At 47.8% G+C, this 24,349-nt stretch overlaps 1 long non-coding RNA gene across 1 annotated transcript in view; it reads right to left on the bottom strand.

Moving 5' to 3' along the window:
* Positions 1-295: 295 nt before the first annotated feature.
* The window catches only part of LOC115466878, a 126,910-nt gene continuing 102,856 nt past the window's right edge, over positions 296-24,349 (bottom strand). Inside the window, exon 3 of the long non-coding RNA XR_003941609.1 lies at positions 296-354. This is a non-coding gene — a long non-coding RNA (uncharacterized LOC115466878). The remainder of the gene's footprint in view (positions 355-24,349) is intronic.

The following is a 24,349-nucleotide window of genomic DNA, read 5'->3' as shown; positions in this document are numbered from 1 at the left end:
CTATATCTTGTTCCCAAATTATGGTGGTCAATATGTATAAGAAATATTTCCTGTTTTTCTAATTTAATGAAGAGAGATGTATCTCTGTTGAATATTATTTCCAAATCCTACATTTATATTATTATGAATGTATTGTTTTTTGAAAAATCATAAATAAAAAAAAAAACAATCAAAGATGTGGAAACTTAATCTGATATTAAAAACAGATTTTATCAGGGCTCACTGAATACCCTTGTTTTCTCATCACAGGCTTCCAAATTGTAACATCTGTGTTCTCACTGAACATTAAACAAGAGGAAGATCTCCCCTTCATGGATCATCCTGAATCAGAGACATCTGAACAGGTTCACTCTCCTTTAACAGGCAAGATTTTTAATTTTGTTTCTTATTCATCTTTATAAAACTGCCTTATGGAGTCCAGGTAAACACTCTGTGCCAGTGTTCCCAAGCCTGGTCCTGGAGGTACCCCAGCCAGTCAGGTTTTCAGGATATGCACAATGAATATTCATGAGAAAGATTTGCATGCAGTGGAGGGCAGTGCATGCAAATCTCTCTCATGGATATTCATTGTGGATTTCCTGAAAATCTGACTGACTAGGGGAGAAATCACGTTTTGCCAAACCCAGGAGAGGAATGGCAGTAAGTAAGAAGCAAAAATAAAGAAATAATGGTAAATTAGTACTCTGGGAATTTGATCAAGACTTTCCACTCGCAGTCCTAAAACATAAACACTAAGAGGATCGGACACAAGGCTCAGATGTTAATAAAAATAGAAAAGCTGTTTATTAAATATTGGCAGTAGAGAATGACACAGGGACCCGCAGTAACCGTGGGGACGGGGACAGAGCCCACGGGGCGGTGATGGGGAGCCCATGAGAATGGAGGCAAACTTTGTCGTCATATCACTTTCTGCTTTGAAGCCTTGTAATGAACTGGACTGTTATTTATGTTTGATGCAGACAACAATATTTTTATTTTTTGGAAAAACAAGCAAACATGCTGGCCACAACTAGCAAAATTTGCATGCGGGATCCTGTACATCCTGCTACTGGCACATCTTCTAAGAAGACATCTTCTATTGCAGGAAGGACTGTGGAAGACAGGAGAACTTGAAATTGTTGATGACTTCTTATTCTTCCACAGATTAAAAAATCATAACAGTGCTTCATAGGGCATATTTCTCCCCTCTAGGGCACACAGAATGGGTTGTATTTTGTACCCCTGAACATTTTAACAGAGTGAATTAGGATTCCTTGGGGTAGCAGAAGTAAGCTATTTTGGGGGTTGGAAGGGTAGAAGGTGGTGGTGGTGGGGTTGTTATAGCTGTTCGTTGTTATTATTGTTTTCTATTTTGTGATTTATAAACCACAGTTGCACAGGATATTGTTCATTTTTATACTTTAATGAAAACATTTAAATATAGAATTATAAGTGTTCGAGGCTTCTGCTGTTGAGAACAGAGCCCACAGATCGGGGACAGGGCCTTCAGGGACGGGAATGAAGATGGGGCCTGTGGTGATGGAGACACAACACATGGGAATGGGGACAAATTTTTCCCTGTGTCATTCTCTAATTGGCAGCAATGAAAAATGAACTCAGAGACGATGTATTATGCAAAACACCCGGAATGATGGTAAAATATCTTAAGTACCTGTCAAGGGAGTGAGTTAAAGATAACACACACTATAAACTAATCCTGAAGTTATTAGGATACCTAACCCCAGGCAAAGGAAGAGCAATTGAATCTGGCAAGATAATAACTCACAAATTTTGGATCCGCAGTAGTCAGGCCTGTTACGGGACATCCCATTTCAAGCCACAACCTACAGTCTCCCACCCTTCAATCGTTTGCTCTCTTGGGGATTCCACCAGGGCTGGATTAACACTATATCGGGCCCTAGGCAAATGTAGATTTGTGGACTACCCTACTAGGATTTCCCCTTCCTCCTCCCCCACTACTGTAGGCATGCTAGAGGTACTTATATATCAGAGAACATTACCAGATAGCAATACTATGGACTCGTGTCTAGGAAGGTGTACCTCTATAGCCCAAATGACAAGCTAGCTGTTGTAAAAGAAACCATGCCACAGATGGAATATATTATTATTTATTATGCAAAGAAAATATATATATAAACAGTACTGAAGCAAAATGCCAAGCAAAATACAAAAATTACTTGCTATAAAAATAGATTATCACCAGAATAGATAATACAATAATTATCCTAACGGACTAACTAAAGGAGTGATTACACAACCCAGTACAATCCTGAAATTCTAATAATTCTTATAAGAACTTATTACATGTTAGCAGCTGAATACACAGACCAGAAAATCCTGACGTAAACCTATCTGTCTCAGACAAAAACTAAGGACTAATTATCCCTGTGACCACAGGTAATATATCCTGTTATCTCACCTTGCCGTCTGTCATAGACTCCCAATGGTAGAGAAGCGGATTTTTCCTCTGTCTCGAGCTGAAGTCTCGGCGAGACTCCCGGTCCAGAAATAAGGTCCGAGAGTTGAATTCTGGATGCAAATTGTACAGTCTTAGATAAGGCCTGATGTTGTAGCTGAGCAGGCCTTGTCACTGGCAGTTCACTGGCATTAGGAAAATCAGTCTTTGGCTTTTCCGAGCATTCTGTTCACCTGCAAGTCCTTTGGTGTTTCTGTCCCCTCTGATTCTCATCAGTCCAAACATTTTGGTATCCCAGGGTCAGATGATACCTGTGGACCAATCACATACGATGACATAATGTCCCCCCACTGATTCTCTTCAGTCCAAACATTTTGGTATCCCAGGGTCAGATGATACCTGTGGACCAATCACATACGATGACATAATGTCCAGCCAGCTTCAGGGTCAAGAAGCGAGCCTTTGTTCAATGGCATGCAAACTCCCTGTCTGATCGCCATACTCCTGGAGCCATCTCTCTCTCTTCTCCAATGTTCCCAGGAGATAACGGGGCTAGTTTGCAACAAAGAATATGGCCTTGGATGAAGTAATCTTGCAGTGCTCAGCTGTAATTTTCCTTTGCAAGAAAGCTGGATTCTGATAGTTACAGATGTATTCAGGTCACAGGCTGTAGAATCCATATTGTTATAAGGATGGTTTAGGCTTGTAAAGGCCAAGACCAGCAAAGGTGAGATCTTAGGTAAATACCCCTACAGTTTTCCCCCCTTGGAGATGGAAATTACTACAAAGGAATAAATGCCTTCTCCAATCTAACTAACAATACAACTAGACAGGTTAGAACCAGGACTCATGGTCAAGACTAGAGAGAAGCATACACAGTAAATATCAGCAACTCAAAACTAACACTCTGTAAAATGAAAATTAGAAGCAAATACTTCATGCAATCATAAAACAATGTTCAAAAGTAAAATCAAAATGCTAATACAGCAAATTACTGAATACTGGAACAATAATATGGTGTTAGTAATGATGTCTTAACACATGAAATTATAATCAACATCAAATCGTGATACTACATAATGTATGGCAAAAGCATCAGCAAAAATTAGTACATAATATGATCATTAAACAAAGATGTTGCATAGTGGAGAATTACTCATGATTGGACTGCACAAAATCTTGCAATCTCATAGTCACAGGAGTTGAACTTTTGTGAATGATGCGGCGCAGGATAAGAACTTCTCGCGCCAAAAGAGTGACACTCAGGAACATGATGGTCCATGAGATGGTGAAAATTGAGATGACCACATGGGTGAGTGAGTCGAGAACGGGAACATTATTATTATTATTATTAGCATTTGTATAGCGCTACCAGACGCATGCAGCGCTGAACACCTGACACAGACAGTCCCTGCTCAATAGAGCTTACAATCTAAAATAATACAGACAGACAAGACAATTAAGGGCAAGGGAAGTACTGGGTGAGAAGGAACAAGGGGGGGAGGGCAAATGAGTAGTGGCTAGGAGCCAAAAGCAGCAGTGAAAAGGTGGGTTTTCAGCATAGATTTGAAAACAGGTAGAGATGGAGCTAGACATACAGGCTCAGGAAGTCTATTCCAGGCGTAAGGTGCCACGAGAGAAAAGGAACAAAGCCTGGAGTTAGCAGTGGAGGAGAAGGGGGGCGACGAGAGATTTGTCCAGTGAGCGGAGTTCACGGGGAGGAATGTAGGGAGAGATGAGAGTGGAGAGGTAATGGGGGGGGGGCTGCAGAATGGATGCATTTAAAGGGTCAGTAAGAGAAGTTTGAACTGTATACGGAAGCAGACAGGGAGCCAGTGAAGTGACTTGAGGAGTGGGCTAGTGTGGATATAACGATTTTGGTGGAAAATAAGCCGTGCTGCAGAATTTTGGACAGACTGGAGAGGAGAGAGATGGCTTAGCGGAAGACCAGTGAGAAGTAAATTGCAATAATCCAAGCGAGAGGTGACAAGGGTGTGGATAAGGGTTCTGGTAACGTATTCAGAAAGGAAGGGGCGAATTTTGCTAATGTTGTAGATAAAGAAACAACAGGTTTTGGCGATCTGTTGAATATGCACAGAGAAGGAGAGAGAGGAATCAAAGATGACACCCAGATTACGAGCCTAGGAGACAGGGAGGATGTGAGAGCCATTAACAGAGATAGAGAATGGGGGAAGAGGGGAGGTGGGTTTAGGGGGAAAAATGAGAAGTTCAGTTTTAGTCATGTTTAGCTTCAGATGGCGTAGAGACAGCCAAGCAGCAATGTCAGACAAGCAGGATGAAACTTTGTCCTGGATTAAGGTTAGAGATTTCAGGGGTGGAGATGTAGATCTGAGAGTCGTCTGCGTAAAGATGGTATTGAAAGCCATGGGATGAAAGGGTACCAAGGGAAGAGGTATAGATGGAGAAGAGGAGGGGTTCAAGGACATAACCCTGAGGCACACCAACCGAAAGCGGGATGGAAGTTGAAGAGGAACCGCCAGAGTGAACACTGAAAGTGCGAAGTGAGAGGTAGGAGGAGAACCAGGAAAGAACAGGGCTCTGGAATCCAATCGAGGATAGCGTGTCTAGGAGTATGGTGTGGTCAACAATGTTGAAAGCAGCAGATAGGTCAAGAAGGATAAGGATAGAATAAAGACCTCTGGATTTAGCCAGCAGCAGGTCATTAGAGACTTTGGTAAGTGCAGTTTCAGTAGAGCGAAGAGGGCGGAACCAGATTGGAGTGGATCAAGAATAGGTTGAGAAGAAAGTCAAGACAACGGTAGTGAACGACACGTTCAAGTAATTTGGAGAGAGAAGGGAGATGGGGCGATAGTTGGAGGGACAGGTAGGGTCAAGGGAGGGTTTTTTAAGAAGTGGAGTGACAACAGCATGTTTGAAGGCCGTAGGAACAGTTGCAGTGGAGAGTGAAAGATTAAGGATGTGACAGATGACAGGAATGATAGTAGGAGAGAGAGTGTTAAGTAGATAAGTGGGGATGGGGTTAGAGGAACAGGTAGTACATTTAGAGGAGGAAAGAAGAAGGGCAGTTTACTCAGCAGAAACTTCAGAGAAGGAGGAAAAAGAGGGAGAGGAAGGAGAATAGGGCGTGTGGACTAAGCAAGAGAGAGGTGAGGAGGGTTTGGATGAAATTTCAAGGTTAATCTTACGGATTTTATCATGGAAGTGCTCAGCTAGGGTCTGAGGAGAAAGAGAAGGGGGAATTGGGGGTGGAGGCACTTTGAGAAGAGAGTTCAGTGTGGCGAAGAGAAGTCGAGGGTTAGCGCCAAGGGAATTTATCAATTGGGTGAAGTAATCCTGTTTGGCCCGTGAAAGGGCATACTGGAAGGAGTTTAGCATGAATTTGAAATGAATGAAGTCGGCAAGGGTGCAGGATTTAAGCCAAGAACGTTCAGCAGAGCAGGCACAGGAACAAAAGTAGCAGATTTTAGAGGTCAGCCAAGGCTGGGGTTTTGTACGCCTAGTAGGACGGGGCATGGGAGGGGCAAGAGTGTCCAGGGCAGAGGAGAGAATAGTATTATAGGAAGAAACGGCTTCATTGACAGACTTTGATAGAGTGGTGGAAGAGAAAAGGTTAGAGACACAAGAGGACAGAGTAAGGGGATCAATAGCTTGAAGATTCCTAGATGTGGGGGTTGAGATTGGGTGGGACTGGGGAGGAGGGTGCTTAAGTGTGAAGGTTAATAAGTGATGGTCAGAAAGGGGGAGATCTGAGGAACAGAAGCTGGAGGGAAAGCAGTTAGAGGAGAGGATAAGGTTGAGACAGTGACCAGTTTGGTGGGTGGGTGCAGAGGAGCACAGCTGAAGATTGAATGAGGACGTTAAGGCAAGGAATTGGGAAGCATAAGAGTCAGAGGAATCATCAGCATGAATGTTAGTCACCAAGGATGATGGAGGGGGATGTAAGTTCATGAAAGAAGTAAAGCCAGGCATCAAAGTCAGTGAGGAAGGATGAAAGAGACTTATCTGGGGGTCGATAAATGACTGCCAGTCAGAGAGGCAGAGGAGTGAAAAGGCGGATGGAGTGGACTTCAAAGGACAAAAAGCAGTGAGACTGGGGTGGAAGAAGAGGTTGGAATTTGCAGGAGGGAGAGAAGAGCAATCCAACGCCACCACCGTGGCCGGCAGGGCGAGGGGTATGAGAGAAAAGATAACCACCATGGCAAAGGGCCGCAACAGAAGTAGAGTCATCAGGGGAGAGCCAAGTTTCAGTTAAGGCAAGTAGATGGAGGGAACGAGAAATGAAGAGGTCGTGAATGTAGGGAAGTTTATTGCAGATGGAGCGGGCATTCCATAGGGCGCAAGAGAAGGGTAAGGAATAAGGGGGAAGTAGAGGAATAGAGATGAGATTTTAGACGTCATGATGTGGCCTGCATAAGTAGGAAGAAGGCAGAAGGGGAGGACCAGGATTGGGATTGATGTCACCAGCTGAGAGTAAGAGAAGGAGTAAAAGAGAGCGGAGGAGAGTAGGAGAGTTGTGGCCACGAAGGTGTCAAAGGCGAGAGATACTCAGGTAGAATGTGGAAGGCACAATGGAGGGAAGAAAGAGATGAAGATTAAAAGCTGAGAAGGAGGAAGGGGGTAAAAGAGAAGATGAGGTGATGAAATCAATGGATGGGCAGTGAGTTCCTGTAATGGACAGTGGTAGGGGGTGAGGGAAAAGATTAGGAAGGGACAGGGCTAGGAAGAGAATGTGTATAGGGGCCATAAATAAAGACTGAGGTACTTTCAGGTGCTAGGTGGGAACGGCAGTTGAACTTTCAGGTGCTAAGTACTACTACTACTACTATTTATCATTTTTATAGTGCTACAACAGCAATTGAAACATTAGGTCAATAGCTTATGGAAGGAAGGATGGAGTCGAGGCTGAAGACAAGCAGGACTGGAACTAGCTGGAGCAGAAGGACCGAAGGCTGGAAGAATGGAGTCAAGGCTGAAGACAATCAGGACTGGAACAGGCTGGTACAGTAGGACTGAAGGCTGGAGCAGATGAGGCTGAAGACGAGCAGGACTGGAAGAGGCTGGAGCAGAAGGACCGAAGGTTGGAGCAGATGAGGCTGAAGACGAGCAGAGCTGGAACAAAAGGACCGAAGGTTGGAGTAGTTGAGGCTGAAGACGAGCAGGACTGGAACAGAAGGACCGAAGGATGGAGGAGATGAGGCTGAAGACGAGCAGGACTGGAACAGAAGGACCGAAGGATGGAGGAGATGAGGCTGAAGACGAGCAGGACTGGAACAGAAGGACCGAAGGCTGGAGCAGATGAGACTGAAGACAAGCAGGACTAGCGCAGGAGGACTGAAGGCTGGAGCAGATGAGGCTGAAGACAAGCAGGACTGGAACAGAAGAACCAAAGGCTGGAGCAGATGAGGCTGAGGACAAGCAGGACTGGAACAGAAGGACCGAAGGCTGGAGCAGATGAGGCTGAAGACAAGCAGGACTGGAGCAGAAGGCGAAGGCTGGATCAGATGAGGCTGAAGACAAGCAGGACTGGAACTAGCTGGAGCAGAAGGACCGAAGGCTGGAAGGATGGAGTTAAGGCTGAAGACAAGCAGGAGGGAGAGGACTGACACGAGGGCCCTGGATCACCACGAGTCTCCTAGGTTCCCAAGGAAGCAGTGTTGCATGCAGGGGTGGGCGGCCCTAGCAACAGTCTTCAATACACCGACGCCTATGCTGACGTTCGGCTGCCCCTGCTGCTCGTTGCTTCACAACCTTGCCTCTCACCTCTCGTCCCTGGCTGCTCCACTGCTCCGATTACCATGCAGCGGAGTGAAGGAAGAACACGCGGCCTCCGAGGCGCACAGCCTCCCGATCCCGCACCCTCGCCGCCCTGCCTCGTCACCCGCCTCGTCTCTCGCCCAACGCCCCACGCTGCACCATCGCTCCGGTCACTGGGGGAGCCGCGGCGAAAACCGTCCAGGGCGACAACCGCCGCCTCTGCCAAATCGTCTGCAAGGGGCCCGATCCCGAAACGGGCCCCCCGAGCAACAGTGACGCCCCTGAGCACTGCCATGGCAGGAAAGGACGCCGCTGCGGGTGAACGCAGATGGACAGACACCAGTGGCTAGATCGATCAGCTGCCAGTGGCGACAATTGGCATTATGGTGAGAATTGGCACTTCCCTGAAACCAGCTGCAGTGGGCCCAACTCTGGAGCTCGTAGCCAGTCTAGTCAGACGCCATCTTAGTTGAGGTACAATGTTTATAATCAGCTACTTGGAGGGAATCATGGTTAACAGCCAGTTCAATTGTATGAGAGTCTGTAGACTGTAAAAATGGCATAATGTCCACAGCAAAGTCAATAGGGTGACCACGAAACACATCTAGAATCTCAAGTTCAGTGACAACAGGAGGAGATAAAACAGAGAAATTCCTCCCATAGTCACAACAGAGATCTTGGGAACAGCTATCAAAAAGACATTGCAAGGGAAAGAAAAACGATTAATAACATCATGTTTATGGAAAGTAACAGTGAGTTCAGTAGTGGGTGTACTAATTAACCACACAGTATTAACAATGGCCACAATGGTATCTGAAACAACATCATATTTAGACACAGTAACCTTACATTTCTCTTGAACCTTCTCAGTGGACAACCCACAAGAGCTTCGGTGGTGCCTTTCAAAAAGGGTTTTCCAGGGCATAACCAATGAATATCCTTGGTTTTTTGACAAAGGGCTAAATTAGGGACCAGATAATGTTGAGGATCATCCTGTTGGTAAGCAACATACTCGGGAGTCTCAACATGAAGGTACAAATTGTCATGCCAAGCACCCACGTTTAAAACTTGTTTAAGCTGGTACACATTTTCGGGTAGAATAAAAGGCAAATTCAGGACAAAGGCAAGTTCCATGCACTCCACATTCAGAAATAATGGAATGGCAGTACTTAAATGAAAAGCAATCTGAAAGGGTTCAATTGGCAGATGGGTAATTTTAGCAAAAGCATCATCAATAACATCAGAGGGGACCAAATAAGGAGGTATGTGACCTTGCCTAAGATTACTGACACTAGTATCCAATTCCCTAAACAAATCCTGAATAAGGTCTTTCACAGGTTGAATAAAGGTACGGTCTTCATTCAGGACACCTTTAACTATAAACAAATCTGCAGTATTGACATCAATTTTGAGAGTATGCAAGTTGACAAGGGTAACAGTATCTGTAAGGGTTTTATCTTGGGCAATAAGATGGTTCCGTTGGCTACTTAATTGTGACTCAATATTTTTCAAGTCCGCTTAAAAGGCTTTCATAGTAGCCTGCAGCCGTCGGTCAGAGACTGCATTAGTGACAGACATGGATGACCCAAAAAGTGACCCCAGGGCTGAAACGATAAGACCCCCAACAAGGCCTACAAAACGTTTAGATTTAGACTTCTGGGGATTTAAAGGTTGAACCATTCCTTTCTCTTGTTGACTCAAAATGTTCTTTACTTGGGCCATGGCATAATACATATAGTTGAAAACCCAGGTTTGAGTCGAAGGGGACCTATCCAACATACTCATATTAAAGTGCTTCAAAATAACATGCATGGGGTCAAGGGAAATAACAACTTTCTGAGTAACAATCTGAGATTGGGTGATCAAGAAGCCAGGGGTATCTTGTAGGACAACTCCAGACATGGGACCCGGTTCAATCATCTTGGCCACAGATCCCAACAGCAAAGAGATCAGGAACACAGTCATCCAAGTTTGTTTCTGCATCTGCAAACAAAAAGAAAACAGACTATGCTGTTATGGGGTTAGTACAGTTCATATCAGCAATGTGCACATCTGGAGCAAAATGACTGGGATGAGATGCCTGCTTATTTTCGAAAGAGAAGGGCGCCCATCTTCCGACACAAATTGGGAGATGGGCGTCCTTCTCTCAGAGCGCCCAAATCGACATAATCGAAAGGCGATTTTGGGCGTTCTCAACTGCTTTCCGTCGCGGGGCCGGCCAAAGTTCAGGGGGGGGCGTGTCGGCAGCGTAACGAAGGCGGGACTGGGACGTGGTTAAGAGATGGGCGTCCTCGGACGATAATGGAAAAAAGAAGGGCGTCCCTGACGAGCATTTGGCCGACTTTACTTGGTCCCTTTTTTTCACGACCAAGTCTCGAAAAGGTGACCGAACTGACTAGATGACCACTGGAGGGAATCAGGGATCACCTCCCCTTACTCCCCCAGTGGTCACCAACCACCTCCCACCCCCAAAAAAATTTAAAACACATTTTTTTCCAGCCTCTATGCCAGCCTCAAATGTCATACCCAGCTCCATGACAGCAGTATGCAAGTCCCTGGAGCAGTTTTTAGTGGGTGCAGTGCACTTCAGGCAGGCGGACCCAGACCCATACCCCCCCCCCCCCCCCCACCTGTTACACTTGTGGTGGTAAATGGAAGCCTTCCAAAACCCACCACAAACCCACTGTACCCACATGTAGGTGCCCCCCTTCATCCCTAAGGGTTGTGGGTAGTGGGTTTTAGGGGGCTCAGCCAGGGCCGTGCCTAGGGTCCCTGGCGCCCCCCTGCAGACTATCAGTTGGCGCCCCCCCCCCCCCCCCGGTGAAAATGATCGCTCACCACTTGCCACACTGACAGGAACTGTCAGCAATATTCTTAGAAACAAATTGCTATACATTGCAAAATAAGATAGCAGATGTAAATTCTCAAAGTGGACATATTCCAAATGCTAAAATGAAAATAAAATGATTTTTTTTTTACCTTTGTTGTCTGGTGACTTTCTTTTTCCGATCATGCTGGCCCAGTATCTGAGTCTGCTGCTATCTGTCCTCTTAACTCCATTTCCAGGGCTTCCTTTCCATTTATTTCTTTACTTTCCTCCTTTCTTCTTCATTTCTTGCTCTATATCCATTTCCAGCAATTTCTTCTCTCTCCCTGGGTCCTGCCCTCCCATCCATGTCCATTCTTGTCCCTCTCTGCCCTTCCCTCCTCCATCCATAGCCAGCAATCCTCCTCTCTCCCCTCCCCTCCATTTCCAGCAAATTGTCCTCTCCCTGGGCCCCCATGTCCATCCTTGTCCCTCTCTGCGCTTCCCTCCTCCTCCATCCATAGCCAGCAATCCTCCTCCCCTCCATTTCCAGCAATTTGTCCTCTCCCTGGGCCCCCATGTCCATCCTTGTCCCTCTCTGCCCTTCCCTCCTCCTCCATCCATAGCCAGCAATCCTCCTCCCCTCCATTTCCAGCAATTTGTCCTCTCCCTGGGCCCCCATGTCCATCCTTGTCCCTCTCTGCGCTTCCCTCCTCCTCCATCCATAGCCAGCAATCCTCCTCCCCTCCATTTCCAGCAATTTGTCCTCTCCCTGGGCCCCCATGTCCATCCTTGTCCCTCTCTGCGCTTCCCTCCTCCTCCATCCATAGCCAGCAATCCTCCTCCCCTCCATTTCCAGCAATTTGTCCTCTCCCTGGGCCCCCATGTCCATCCTTGTCCCTCTCTGCGCTTCCCTCCTCCTCCATCCATAGCCAGCAATCCTCCTCCCCTCTATTTCCAGCAATTTGTCCTCTCCCTGGGCCCCCATGTCCATCCTTGTCCCTCTCTGCCCTTCCCTCCTCCTCCATCCATAGCCAGCAATCCTCCTCCCCTCCATTTCCAGCAATTTGTCCTCTCCCTGGGCCCCCATGTCCATCCTTGTCCCTCTCTGCCCTTCCCTCCTCCATCCATAGCCAGCAATCCTCCTCTCTCCCCTCCCCTTCCAGCAATTTGTCCTCTCCCTGGGCCCTGCTGCTGCCCTCCCATCCATGCCTCTCTGCCCTCCCATCCATGCCTGTCAGCAATTCTCTCCCCTGCTCTGCCCTTCCCTCCTGTCCAATGATTTCTTCTCTCTCCCTGCCCTGCATCCATACATCGCCAACAATTCTCCTCTCCCCTACATGTGGCAGGCTGCAGCGTTTTTGCGAGGCAGCGCTGGCTCTCCCTCCTTCCTTCCTTGGTTCCCGCTCTGGCTCCCCGATCAGAAGCCCCCCCCCCCCCGCGTGTTTTAACCTTTACGCGATGTCAATCAATGAAGAACGCACACCAGACTCGTTTCCAGCTTCTCTCTTCACACAGTGTCCCGCCCTCGCGGGAACAGGAAATGCATCATCGCTGACGCTGAAGGCGGGACACTGTGTGAAGAGAGAAGCTGGAAACGAGTCTGGTGTGCGTTCTTCATTGATTGACATCGCGTAAAGGTTAAAACACGGGGGGGGGGGGGGGGGGGCTGCTGATCGGGGAGCCAGAGCGGGAACTAAGGAAGGAAGGAGGGAGAGCCCGAGCTGCCTCGCAAAAGCGCTACGCTTGTGAGGGCAGCAGGGACGTCCGAAGTCCACGATTGGGCTGGGGCGCCGGGGCGAGGGTAAGCACCGCGGCGGCGCCCTCCAGAGGTGGGCGCCCCCCTGCGGCGCTTACCTCGCTTACCGCATCGGCACGGCCCTGGGCTCAGCACACAAGGTAAGGGAGCTATGCAGAGGAGTGGCCTAGTGGTTAGTGTGGTGGACTTTGGTCCTGGGGAACTGGGTTTGATTCCCACTGCAGGCACAGGCAGCTCCTTGTGACTCTGGGCAAGTCACTTAACCCTCCATTGCTCCAGGTACAAATAAGTACCTGTATATAATATGTAAGCCGCGTCGAACCTGCTGTGACCATCAATAAACCTCCCTTGCGCAGAGCAAGTTCATTGAACCTCGCCCAGCAAAGGCTGGCAAGTGGGACCACGCGACAGCCTCCAGCGATCGGGCCCCAGCCGACTAAGAAGACCACCCTAAGCACGGAGAGGTAACTGAATCTCTCCCTATAAAAGCTGTACAGGGCCCACGCGGAGATCTGAGTCCCGACCCGACCGATCCGCCAAGTAGAAGGACAGGCGACGCCGATTACCTGGGACCAGTTTCGGAGGAACACCGATCGGTGGCTACCCCCGTTCCAGATCATCGCTGAAAAATAGCAACGGCCCTAGCCTCAGGTCAGTGGCGCTGGAATAGGCCCCGATTACATCACCCAACGCATCAAAGGAGCGATTGGTGACCAAGTCGCGGATCGGGTCGCACCTCCTCGCAACAGCTCTTAGTTTTACACGCTTTGTTTGAGTGTAAAGGATGACAGCTGCCCAGAGATAGTAGAAACAGAGACTAAATAATTGGCTTCCTCGCCTACAATGGACCAGACAGGCTCACTTCCATTCCTGTCTATTAAACCTCCTTGCAGCTGCTCATAGGTTTGCATGCTTTGTTTTCAGCGTTCTAGATGATGGCTATGCAGGGTTGGGGAAAAAAAGATTAAGCAAATTGACTTCCTTGCTCACCGTGGCTAGATAGGCTCACTTTCTCCCCAGTCTATTAAACCTGCAGGATTCTTCCAGTCCTGCTGCTCAGCTGTCCTCTGCTCCAGCCTCTTCCTGTCCATCTACTCCAGCTTGTTCCAGTCCGCCTATTCCAGCTTCTACCAGCTTGTTCCAGTCCGCCTGACCCAGCTCGTTCCAGTCCATCCGTTCCAGCTTGTTCCAGTCCTGCTGCTGAGCTCTTCACTGCTCTCATCTGTTCCTGCCAGCCTGCCTGCTAGCCCATCAACCAACCTGCCTGCTTGTCAGCCCATCATGTACCTGCCTGCCTTCAAGCCTGCACAACCACCTACCTGACTCCCTGCCTGCCGGCTTAGCAGCCCATCAACTTTCTTGCCTGCCAGCTCACCCATCAACCTGCCTGCCCCCCAGCCCATCAACCTACCTGCCTGCTTGCTCACCCATCTACCTACCTCCCCACCTGCCAATCTACCTGTCACTCCACCTGCCTACCCGCCAGCCCTTCTGTTCCCTGCTGCTGCATGCTGTCCCAGTCCTAAGCCTCCAGTTCTGCTTTCCTGCTCTATCTGTTCCTTAACACCTCAGTCACTACATATGCTCCCGTAAACACCTCTGTCACTACCCATGGCCCCTATACACATCCTCTTCCTTGCCCTGTCCCTTCCTAATCTTCTCCCCCTACCACTGTCTACTGCAGGTACTCACTGCCCACCCATGTCCTCCCCCGTCCCGCTCACTACTGCAATACCCTACCCACCACCCCCGTCCCTCACCACCTCACCATCTCTCCTTTCCCCCCCCCTTCCTAGCTCTCAACCTTCAACACTTCCTTCCTGCCAGTAACCCATCCGCATTTCTCCTAAGCGCACCCCGTCTTCGTCGCCTTTCCTCCCCACCCTCCTCCGCGCTCTCTTGCTCCTTCTCCTGCTATCCGCGGGAGACATCAATCCCAATCCAGGTCCCCCACACCTGTCCTCATCCTATCCATGCAATCGATTCCGGGATGCCTCCAATCTCATCTCTATTCCCCTCCTCCCCCCCTTTTCTCTCTTCTCGTGTGCCCTGTGGAATGCCCGCTCGGTCTGCAACAAACTTTCCTTCACCCATGATCCCTTCATCTCCCGTTCCCTTCAACTGCTCGCCCTAACTGAAACCTGGCTCACCCCCGATGACTCTGCCTCAGTCGCGGCTCTATGCCATGGAGGTTATCTTTTCTCCCACACTCCCCGCCCAGTTGGCCGCGGAGGAGGCATCGGGTTTCTACTTTCGCCCTCCTGCAGTTTTCAACCCTTCCCCCTATCACAGTCTCACTGCTTCTCATCCTTTGAAGCTCACGCCATCCGTCTTTTCGACCCACTGCCACTCAGAGTTGCAGTCATTTACCGCCCCCCTGATAAGCCCCCCCCCCCCTTCCTTACCAACTTCGATGCCTGGTTCTCCGTTTTTCTTGAACCCTCATCTCCGTCCCTCATTCTTGGAGACTTTAACATACACGCCGACGACCCAACCGACTCTTACGCTTCTCAGTTCCTCACTCTGACATCCTCCTTCAACCTTCAGCTGAGCTCCACCACCCCTACTCACCAAACTGGCCATTGTCTTGACCTCGTCCTCTTTTCTATCTGCTCACTCTCCAATTTCTGCGCCTCAGCTCTTCCTCTCTCTGATCATCACCTGATCACCTTCACACTTCATCACCCTCCCCCTCAGTCCCGCCCAACACTAACCACTACTTTCAGGAATCTCCAGGCTGTCGACCCTCCCACCTTATCCTCTAGTATCTCTAATCTCCTCCCTTCCATCATGTCCACCGAGTCTGTCAACATGGCTGTCTCTGCCTACAATGCCACTCTCTCCTGTGCTCTAGACAACCTTGCACCATCCACCTCCCATTCCACAAGGCCTACTAAACCCCAGCCCTGGCTGACCCCTTGCAACCGATACCTTCGCTCCTGCACCCGATCTGCTGAACGCCTCTGGAGGAAATCTCGCACCCATAATGACTTCATTCATTACAAATTCATGCTATCCTCCTTCCAGTCCTCCCTATTCCTTGCCAAACAGGACTATTACACCCAATTGACTAATTCACTCGGCTCTAACCCTCGTCGTCTCTTCACCACCCTTAACTCTCTCCTCAAAGTGCCCTTCGCTCCCTCCCCCCTCCTCAATCACTGGCTGACTATTTCCGCGACAAGGTGCAGAAGATCAACCTCGAATTCACTACCAAGCCACCTCCTCCTCTTCACCCTTTAACCCACTCCCTCAACCAACCATCCCAGGCCTCCTTCTCTTCTTCTCCTGATATCACCAAGGAGGAAACTGCCCACCTTCTTTCCTCCTCGAAATGCACCACCTGTTCCTCTGATCCCATCCCCACCAACTTACCAAACACCATCTCTCCTACTGTCACCCCCCCCCCCATCTGTCATATCCTCAACCTCTCTCTCCACTGCAACTGTCCCTTACACCTTCAAGCATGCTGTAGTCACACCACTCCTCAAAAAAACATCACTGGACCCTACCTGTCCTTCCAACTACTGCCCCATCTCCCTCCTACCCTTCCTCTCCAAAATACTTAAACACGCTGTTCACAGCCGCTGCCTTGATTTTCTCTCCCCTCATGCCATCCTCGATCCGCTTCAATTCGGTTTTCGCCCTCTACACTCGACAGAAACAGCACTCCCTAAAGTCTGCAATGACCTGTTCCTTGCCAAATCCAAAGGTCACTACTCCATCCTCATCCTCCTTGACCTATCCGCCGCTTTTGACACTGTCAATCACAATTTACTCCTTACCACACTATCCTCATTTGGATTCCAAGGCTCTGTCCTCTCCTGGCTCTCTTCTTATCTTTCCCACCGTACCTTCAGAGTACATTCCCATGGATCTTCCTCTACCCCCATCCCGCTCTCTGTTGGAGTTCCTCAGGGATCTGTCCTCGGGCCCCTTCTTTTCTCAATCTACACCTCTTCCCTGGGCTCGCTGATCTCATCTCATGGCTTCCAATATCATCTCTATGTTGATGACACCCAGCTTTATCTCTCCACACCAGACATCACTGAGGAAACCCAGGCCAAAGTTTCGGCCTGCCTATCCGACATTGCTGCCTGGATGTCCAACTGCCACCTGAAACTGAACATTGCCAAGACTGAGCTCATTGTCTTTCCACCCAAACCCACTTCTCCTCTTTCCCCTTTCTCTATTTCAGTCGACAACACCCTCATCCTCCCCGTCTCATCTGCCCGCAACCTCGGGGTCATCTTCGACTCCTCCCTCTCCTTCTCTGTGTATATCCGGCAGACAGCCAAGACCTATCGCTTCTTCCTTTATAACATCAGCAAAATTCACCCCTTCCTCTCTGAGCACACCACCCGAACTCTCATCCACTCTCTCATTACTTCTCGCCTTGACTACTGCAACCTACTCCTCACCAGCCTCCCACTTAACCATATATCCCCCCTTCAACTCGTTCAGAACTCTGCAGCACGTCTTATCTTCTGCCTTGACCGATATGCGCGTATCACCCCTCTCAATTCTCTTCACTGGCTCCCGATCAGATACCGCATATTGTTCAAGCTTCTCCTACTAACCTACTAATGCATGTGATCTGCAGCACCTCAATATCTCTCTACTCTCATCTCCCCTTACACTCCTACCCGTAACCTCCGCTCACAGGACAAATCCCACTCTCAGTACCCTTCTCCACCACCGCCAACTCCAGGCTCCACCCTTTCTGCCTCGCCTCACCCTATGCTTGGAATAAACTCCCTGAGCCCATACGCCAAGCCCCCTCCCTACCCATCTTCAAATCCTTGCTCAAAGCCCACCTTTTCAATGTCGCCTTCGGCACCTAACCATTATACCTCCATTCAGGAAATCTAGACTGCCCCAATTTGATTGACTGCACTTTTTGTCCTTTAGATTGTAAGCTCCTTTGAGCAGGGACTGTCCTTCTTTGTTAAATTGTACAGCGCTGCGTAACCCGGGCTGCGCTTTAGAAATGTTAAGTAGTAGTAGTATGAGTGGGAAAGCGCAAGGTACAAATGTAACAAAAAAAAAAGTTGCACAGACTTGCGAAGACGGCAATACAGAGTGTCACTGATGAAGGAAACATCGCTTGGCAACAGCAAAGTGGACTGAAGTGATTGGAAGGTCAGCTATCTGGACGGTGATGGTGTAGGCATCATCTTTCTGTTGGATGGCAGTCAACCGGTGAGGATGCAAAGAATCAGGATTGGAAGTGGAAGAAGAGTCGTCCTGGGATATGTCGACAGCAGTATCTGGCGAGTCACCTGCAGTAGGCGAGTCATGCAAAATAATCTCCAAATTGTCAGCATGTAGAACAGTGTCAGCTATGCAAGCTTTCTGGACTCGGATTACTTCACCATGCTGCTTTCCCCCCCCCCCCCTTCAGAGTGTCATCCCACTGGAGCTCCAGAATGTGAGGGTTTGCTGAACGCTGGAAATTAATTTGAATAGAGGTGTCCTAAGCTCCATAGAGCTGGACCCACAGACTGTGCTCAAGTGCTTTACTCTCCCATAAGGAATAGGATGGGTGACTTGGGACCAGATAACTTCTTGGACATAATCCAAAATAGGCCGTTATCTCTTCAGAAGATCATTTCCAATCAAGAATTCTTCACCAACACTGGTAGTAATGATGGCAGGGTGCTTGACAGTCATCCGCCGGGCTGCAAGGAAAGCCAAACCTGTCCCATAGTACCGATGCTTTGATTGCCATAGGCCACCAGTGACAAGTCACATGGAGTGACACTCAGCGCATCCCGACCTCTCCCTAGAAATGCCTCAAGTTTCTGAAACAGTCCCTGGGTAATCAAAGTCACCTCTGAGACTGTATCCCGTAGACCCTGACAGGAAAATTTCTGTTGAATCAACAGATCCAAGGTATATCTGTAACCTTTAGGAATAAGTTTACCCAGAAAATACCTGTTTTCCTTGATCGAGTCCCATAAGAGGCCCTTTCGGGTTCGAGGGCTGGGCATCAGCATTGGTCATGGAGGACTCCTCACTGCTGGAAGACAGAGCATCCTCGTAAACTGTGGACACAATAGCTGATGAAGGATGAGCAGATCCACTTAGTCATGCCTGTTCTTCCTCTGAAGAGGACGGAGGCTCCACCTCAACGGAGTTGACACTAGGCCCAGTCGCGGTGGTCAGCTCAGGAGACTTTTCTTTGGTCTTCTGGAAGTTGCCTCCTTTCTTCTGTGGAGATGATGGTTTCGGTGTAGAACCAGGATCTAAACCTTGATGTTTTGCCAGCAATTGATCAATCTGTGCTTCTAGGGCCCGGATCTTCTCCGCAGCCCACTTTCTCTGATTAAAACGCTTTTTTTCAGGTGTTGTTGGCCCTCCGCAGTAGGAGGCGCTGTGCCACTTGGCTGGCAAGGCTGGGTACTGCCAACCCATGACTGTGTAGAAGGACTTGACACCTTGTTTTCAAGAGAAAGCGTGGATGTGACAACACAAACGTTGGGTGGAGCCACCTTGGGGCAACTTTTAGAAGCTAATTTGGGCGCAGCTGCAACGGGCTGCGCACGACACATATCAAAAATATCTTCAGCCTGCTTCAGAAGGCTGGAAAAAGGTTCTTCATGTTTTCCTGCCAAAGGAATTTTCAGTTGGTCAGGCAGACCTTTCACAAAAAGATTTCTGAAGTCACCAAATTCAAGATCTTTAGCATCTGGGGCAGCCTCCCCCCCCCCCCCCCCCCCCCCCAGGTAAAATGCTTGCTTCAGGCGATAGGCCAATTCACGCAGACTCTCATTTGGGACCCCAGCACATATTATATGCTGCATGCTTGGCTTTCGTGGAATCCGCAAAAAGACCATACCGCTTCTTTAATGCTTGTTCCACCGTAAACAGGTCAGGGTTGTCAGTCAGTACAGCCTTCAAATAATTTTGGCACTCTTCAGTGAACGTCCATTTAAGTAAAGCCGTTTATCTGAATCACAATGGACTTGTAAGGATTGAAAGATTTCATGCACTGTATCCAGGTGAGCGTGTATTGATGCCTTAGAAGACTCTTTAAAAGGCTTATTCATAGTGTGAAGTAACTTCATTATTTGTGAGTGTTTCTCCATAGATAATGTAGTACCTTTGGGTGTCTGAGTGAAATACCGCTGCTCACCAGCAGAAGAAAACAGTGGTGCTGTTGTGCTGCTGATGTCATCAGGTAGTGCTGGGGGCTGAGACCTGCCTGGGTGGAGCACATGCCCACTTGTACTGGTGACATCATCAGGTGGGGCAGGGAGCTGTGACCTTCCTGGGTGGAGCACATGACTAATTGTACCAGTGACCTCAGGTGGTGTAGGGAGCTGCGACCTTCCTGGGCGGAGCAGAGGATCAGGTTTAATGCTGACAGCATTAGGAGCTATGGATCTGGGCCGGACAGAGGGGTGTGGAGGAGCTGACGCTGTCCAATCCGTAGACAGCAACTTGAAGCTGCTGTAGTCGGGCTCCTGCGTATGGCTCCAGAACCGATCAGAAAGTCTGACCTGTTCAGGAGTAGGGTTTGGAGACCTGTAGCTAGAACTGTTGTGAAGGTCCATAGGAACAAAGTCAAGGCACTGCCGTATACTAAACACTTCCTGTTTAACAGCATCAAGCTCTCCCTTACACTCCCGCAAGGTCTTAGAACAAGAATCTCTTTCATGCACTGCCTGATGTAAACACTAAGAGAGTGAGTGATTTTTCTCCTTTAAATATGTTAGTTCCACAATAGCTCTGTGCAAAGCTTCCTGGGCAGACTGCGAGTCTCCCCAAGCAAGCAGTAAATCACGGCTTAAAGCAAGAGAATTACTCTCATACTTATGTTTCAATTCCTTATAAAGAGTCTGAAACTTCACTGTGTCCTGAGTCTATCCACTCAGTGCTCGCTGAACATCAGCAAGCTGCTGAGTTACAGAAGCAAGAGAAGCATCGTTCTACGTAATATCAAGCTGCAGGGAGTGGGAGCGTTCCTCACACTGAGACCTCTCCCTTCCCAACGAAAGACATGTTCCCTGAAGTAATTCACATTCAGTGCATGGTGGAGGAGGCTGGGCACTGCCAGTTCCCCCCCCCCCCCCCCTTCAGCAGAAGCTGGAGTGGGGCTGCTGTCTAAAGCCAGCTGTAAATCAGCATGCTCCCTTTCGAGAGAAGCCACAGTCTCCCGCGAGTGCTGAAGGTCAAATTCAAGAGCTGGAAGTTTAACAGCAGCAGACTTCAGCTCATACATTAAAGAGTCCTTCAATGCAAACAAGGTACAGCTAAGCTCAGAGAGCCCCACCACAGTGAAACGGGCTTTACACTGCAAGACATTATTTAACACCAACGAATAGGCAGAAGTACTTTCATGAGAAGCCCCCCTAAACAATTGTAGTAATGAGTCAATTGAGGTGCCCTGTTTAGACTTGCTGAGAGCGGCGGAGGCAAGCACAGAAAACTCAGATAACGGTGTTGCCATCTTAAAAGACTCAGAGCAAGCAGTGCCAGAAACCAGACACTAACAGGTTAACTAACAGAGCAATAAAACTCAGGCACCAGTCAGCTGAGAAGCCATAAATCAGAAAACAAAAACAAAAGCCTCAGAACAACTAGCCAGTACGGAAATGAAATCCAGCTAAGAAAGGCTAAAATGAGCTGCCACTAATTAAGAAAGGGAACCAAACAAGTTACCTCAATTATGTAAGAATTGGGACCAGGACTTGCTCCTATTATGTAGGCATGCTAGAGGTACTTATATATTAGAGAACATTACCAAATAGCAATCCTATGGACGTGTCTAGGGAGGTGTACCTCTATAGCCTGAATGACAAGCTAGCTGTTTTAAAAGAAACCATGCCACAGATGGAATATATTATTATTTATTATGTAAAGAAAAAAAAATATATATAAACAGTACTGAAGCAAAATGCCAAGCAAAATACAAAAATAACTTGCTATAAAAATAGATTATCACCAGAATAGATAATACAATAATTATCCTAACGGACTAACTAAAGGAGTGATTACACAACCCAGTATAATCCTGAAATCCTAATTCTTATAAGAACTTATTTTGTGAAAATGATGAGGCTATTGTGATGATGAAGCTCCCACCTCAGGATCCCAGGTCCCTCTTTCACTCAGGGTGAGCTGGTTCTCAGTATGCAGATTTTATGCAAATTAGTATCCTACCCCTTTCTACTCGGGGTGACCTGGTTCTCAAAAAGGCAAACACAGTCAGGTCTTATCAACAGGATTTTTCTCATACAAATCTTTATTCCCGCCTCTGGGGCACACTTGTTTTAGCTTAAAACACTTCTTCTTGCACAGTTCAAACCCAACAGATTTCTTCCCCCTGAGCCCTCTCACACAGGCATTTGGGCTCAGTACTAACTCAGTCCTGGACACACAGTCCCTCTTTGTAGCCCACAGCTCTAGACACACAGTCTTTTCTCAATATTAACTCAGTCCCGGACACACAGTACCTCTTCACTGTTCTAGACACACAGTCGTTTCATCTGACCCACAGTCTTTTCACCACCAGGCCATAGGGCTCAGCCAGTACTTCTCATGGGGATCCTCCTGCTTCAACTACCAGCTCTCCTCTGCAGCTGCCAGCTCCTCCTCTGTCCCTCACCACTCAGGTATTAAGTGGTTAATGGCTAAACAGGACCCAGCCCATAACCTGCTGCACCTGTTTCTATCCCCAGGACTCTCCTCGGTCCTAGCGACCTCCTGCTATACACCCCCTACTGGCTTCCCTTTAGTGACTCACCCAGCCCTTCTCCCTGGACATTTTAGGGGAACAGCGCCCTCTAGGGGCCTAACCAGGGTAGGACAGCCTCTTCCTTCTCACAATTTACACGTCTTATGCAAAACACAGTTAGCAGATGAATACACAGACCAGAAGTCCTGAAGTAAACCTATCTGTCTCAGACAAAAACTAAGGACTAATTATCCCCGTGACCATAGGTAATGTATCCTGTTATTTCACTTTGCCGTCTGTTATAGACTCCCGATGGTAGAAAAGCAGATTTTTCCTCTGCTCGAGCTGAAGTCTCAGCGAGCCTCCCAGTCCAGGAATAAGGTCCGAGAGTTGAATTCTGGATGCAGATTGTACAGTCTTAGATAAGGCCTGATGTTGTAGCTGAGCAAGCCTTGTCAGTTGGTTACAAGGCACGTAGTTCACTGGCATTAGGAAAATCAGTCTCTGGCTCTTCCGAGCGTTCTGTTCACCTGCAAATCCTCTGGTGTTTCTCTCTTCATCTGGTGTTCTTTTCCACTCTGGTGTTTCTGTCCCCACTGATTCTCTTCGGTCCAAACATTTTGGTATCCCAGGGTCAGATGATACCTGTGGACCAAACACATACGATGACATAATGTCTAGCCAGCTTCAGGGTCAAGAAGCGAGCCTTTGTTCAATGGCATGCAAACTCCCTATCTGATCGCCATACTCCTGGAGCCGTCTTTCTCTCTTCTCCAATGTTCCCAGGAGATAACGGGGCTAGTTTGCAACAAAGAATATGTCCTTGGATGAAGTAATCTTGCAGTGCTCAGCTGTAATTTTTCTTTGCAAGAAAGCTGGATTCTGATAGTTACAGATGTATTCAGGTCACAGGCTGTAGAATCCATATTGTTATAAGAATGGTTCAGGCTTGTAAAGGCCAAGACCAGCAAAGGTGAGATCTCAGGTAAATACCCCTACACTACCATGGATCCTCTTCAATCTCTCTCTCTCTTTCTCTCTCTCTGCCTTTATCTCTCTCTTTCTCTATGTTCGCTGCAGTAAAAGCTCTTCACCCTATGTATTTTTTTTAGGGTCAATTTATCCCTCCCAATATGGTGATTTACCCACCAATACCTAGGAAGAAATAAATCACCCAAGGCTGCATCTCTTTAGGAATTTAATTAGATAACTTATTTCTTATCAAGTATTTGTACAATTATCTGATCAGTGATATCTCAATGGGCATACAGAACATTGCTATACAAAAGCACTGCTCTATCTGAGACTCCAAAGAATATATATCCAATCAAATACTTTGTACATTACAATCAATTGCTTATGGGAGTACAGTATCACAGCTACACATTGATGTTTTTCTGTGTCTGAGTCTCTAATGTTTTATTTACCAGCCGAAGCCAATTAGTAGATATAAAAGACTCAAGGCTACTTATGAGAAAGCAATAGGATTACTTGCCAATTCAGATACAATTGATTGGTTTCTCAGGGGAGGACAGCCTTGCTTGCACAAAGGTGTGTCTCTCCATTGAAGTAGTAAGTACAATCACTTATATACGCTCATTAACATAACAGGTCATACATATGCAATCTGACAACAATTCCATCTATTGGATATTCTAATATAATGGTTAACACTGATTGGTTATGGTAATGAGATGGTTAGTTTTTACTGGAAAAGCTTAATAATAGTCTAGCTTTTACTGGAAATCTAAGTCATCTTCTTGAGGAGTTATCTTGTTCTGTTTTTCACTAAAACATCTGTGACCACCAGGTTGCTCAACGATGTTACTCTGTTTTTCCACTTACGTCCGTTCCTCATTCTGCTGCACAACAGATCATGAGTTCTGCAGTCACACTGAAGTTCAGGTTAGAGTCATGGGCCTGTAAGGTTTTTGCTCATTTTAGATCCTG

The sequence above is a fragment of the Microcaecilia unicolor genome, chromosome 3, assembly GCF_901765095.1.
Source record: "Microcaecilia unicolor chromosome 3, aMicUni1.1, whole genome shotgun sequence".
In the NCBI taxonomy this organism is placed as follows: Eukaryota; Metazoa; Chordata; class Amphibia; order Gymnophiona; family Siphonopidae; genus Microcaecilia; species Microcaecilia unicolor.
Note: the sequence above shows the minus strand (reverse complement) of the source record. Positions and strands in the feature narration are given on the sequence as shown.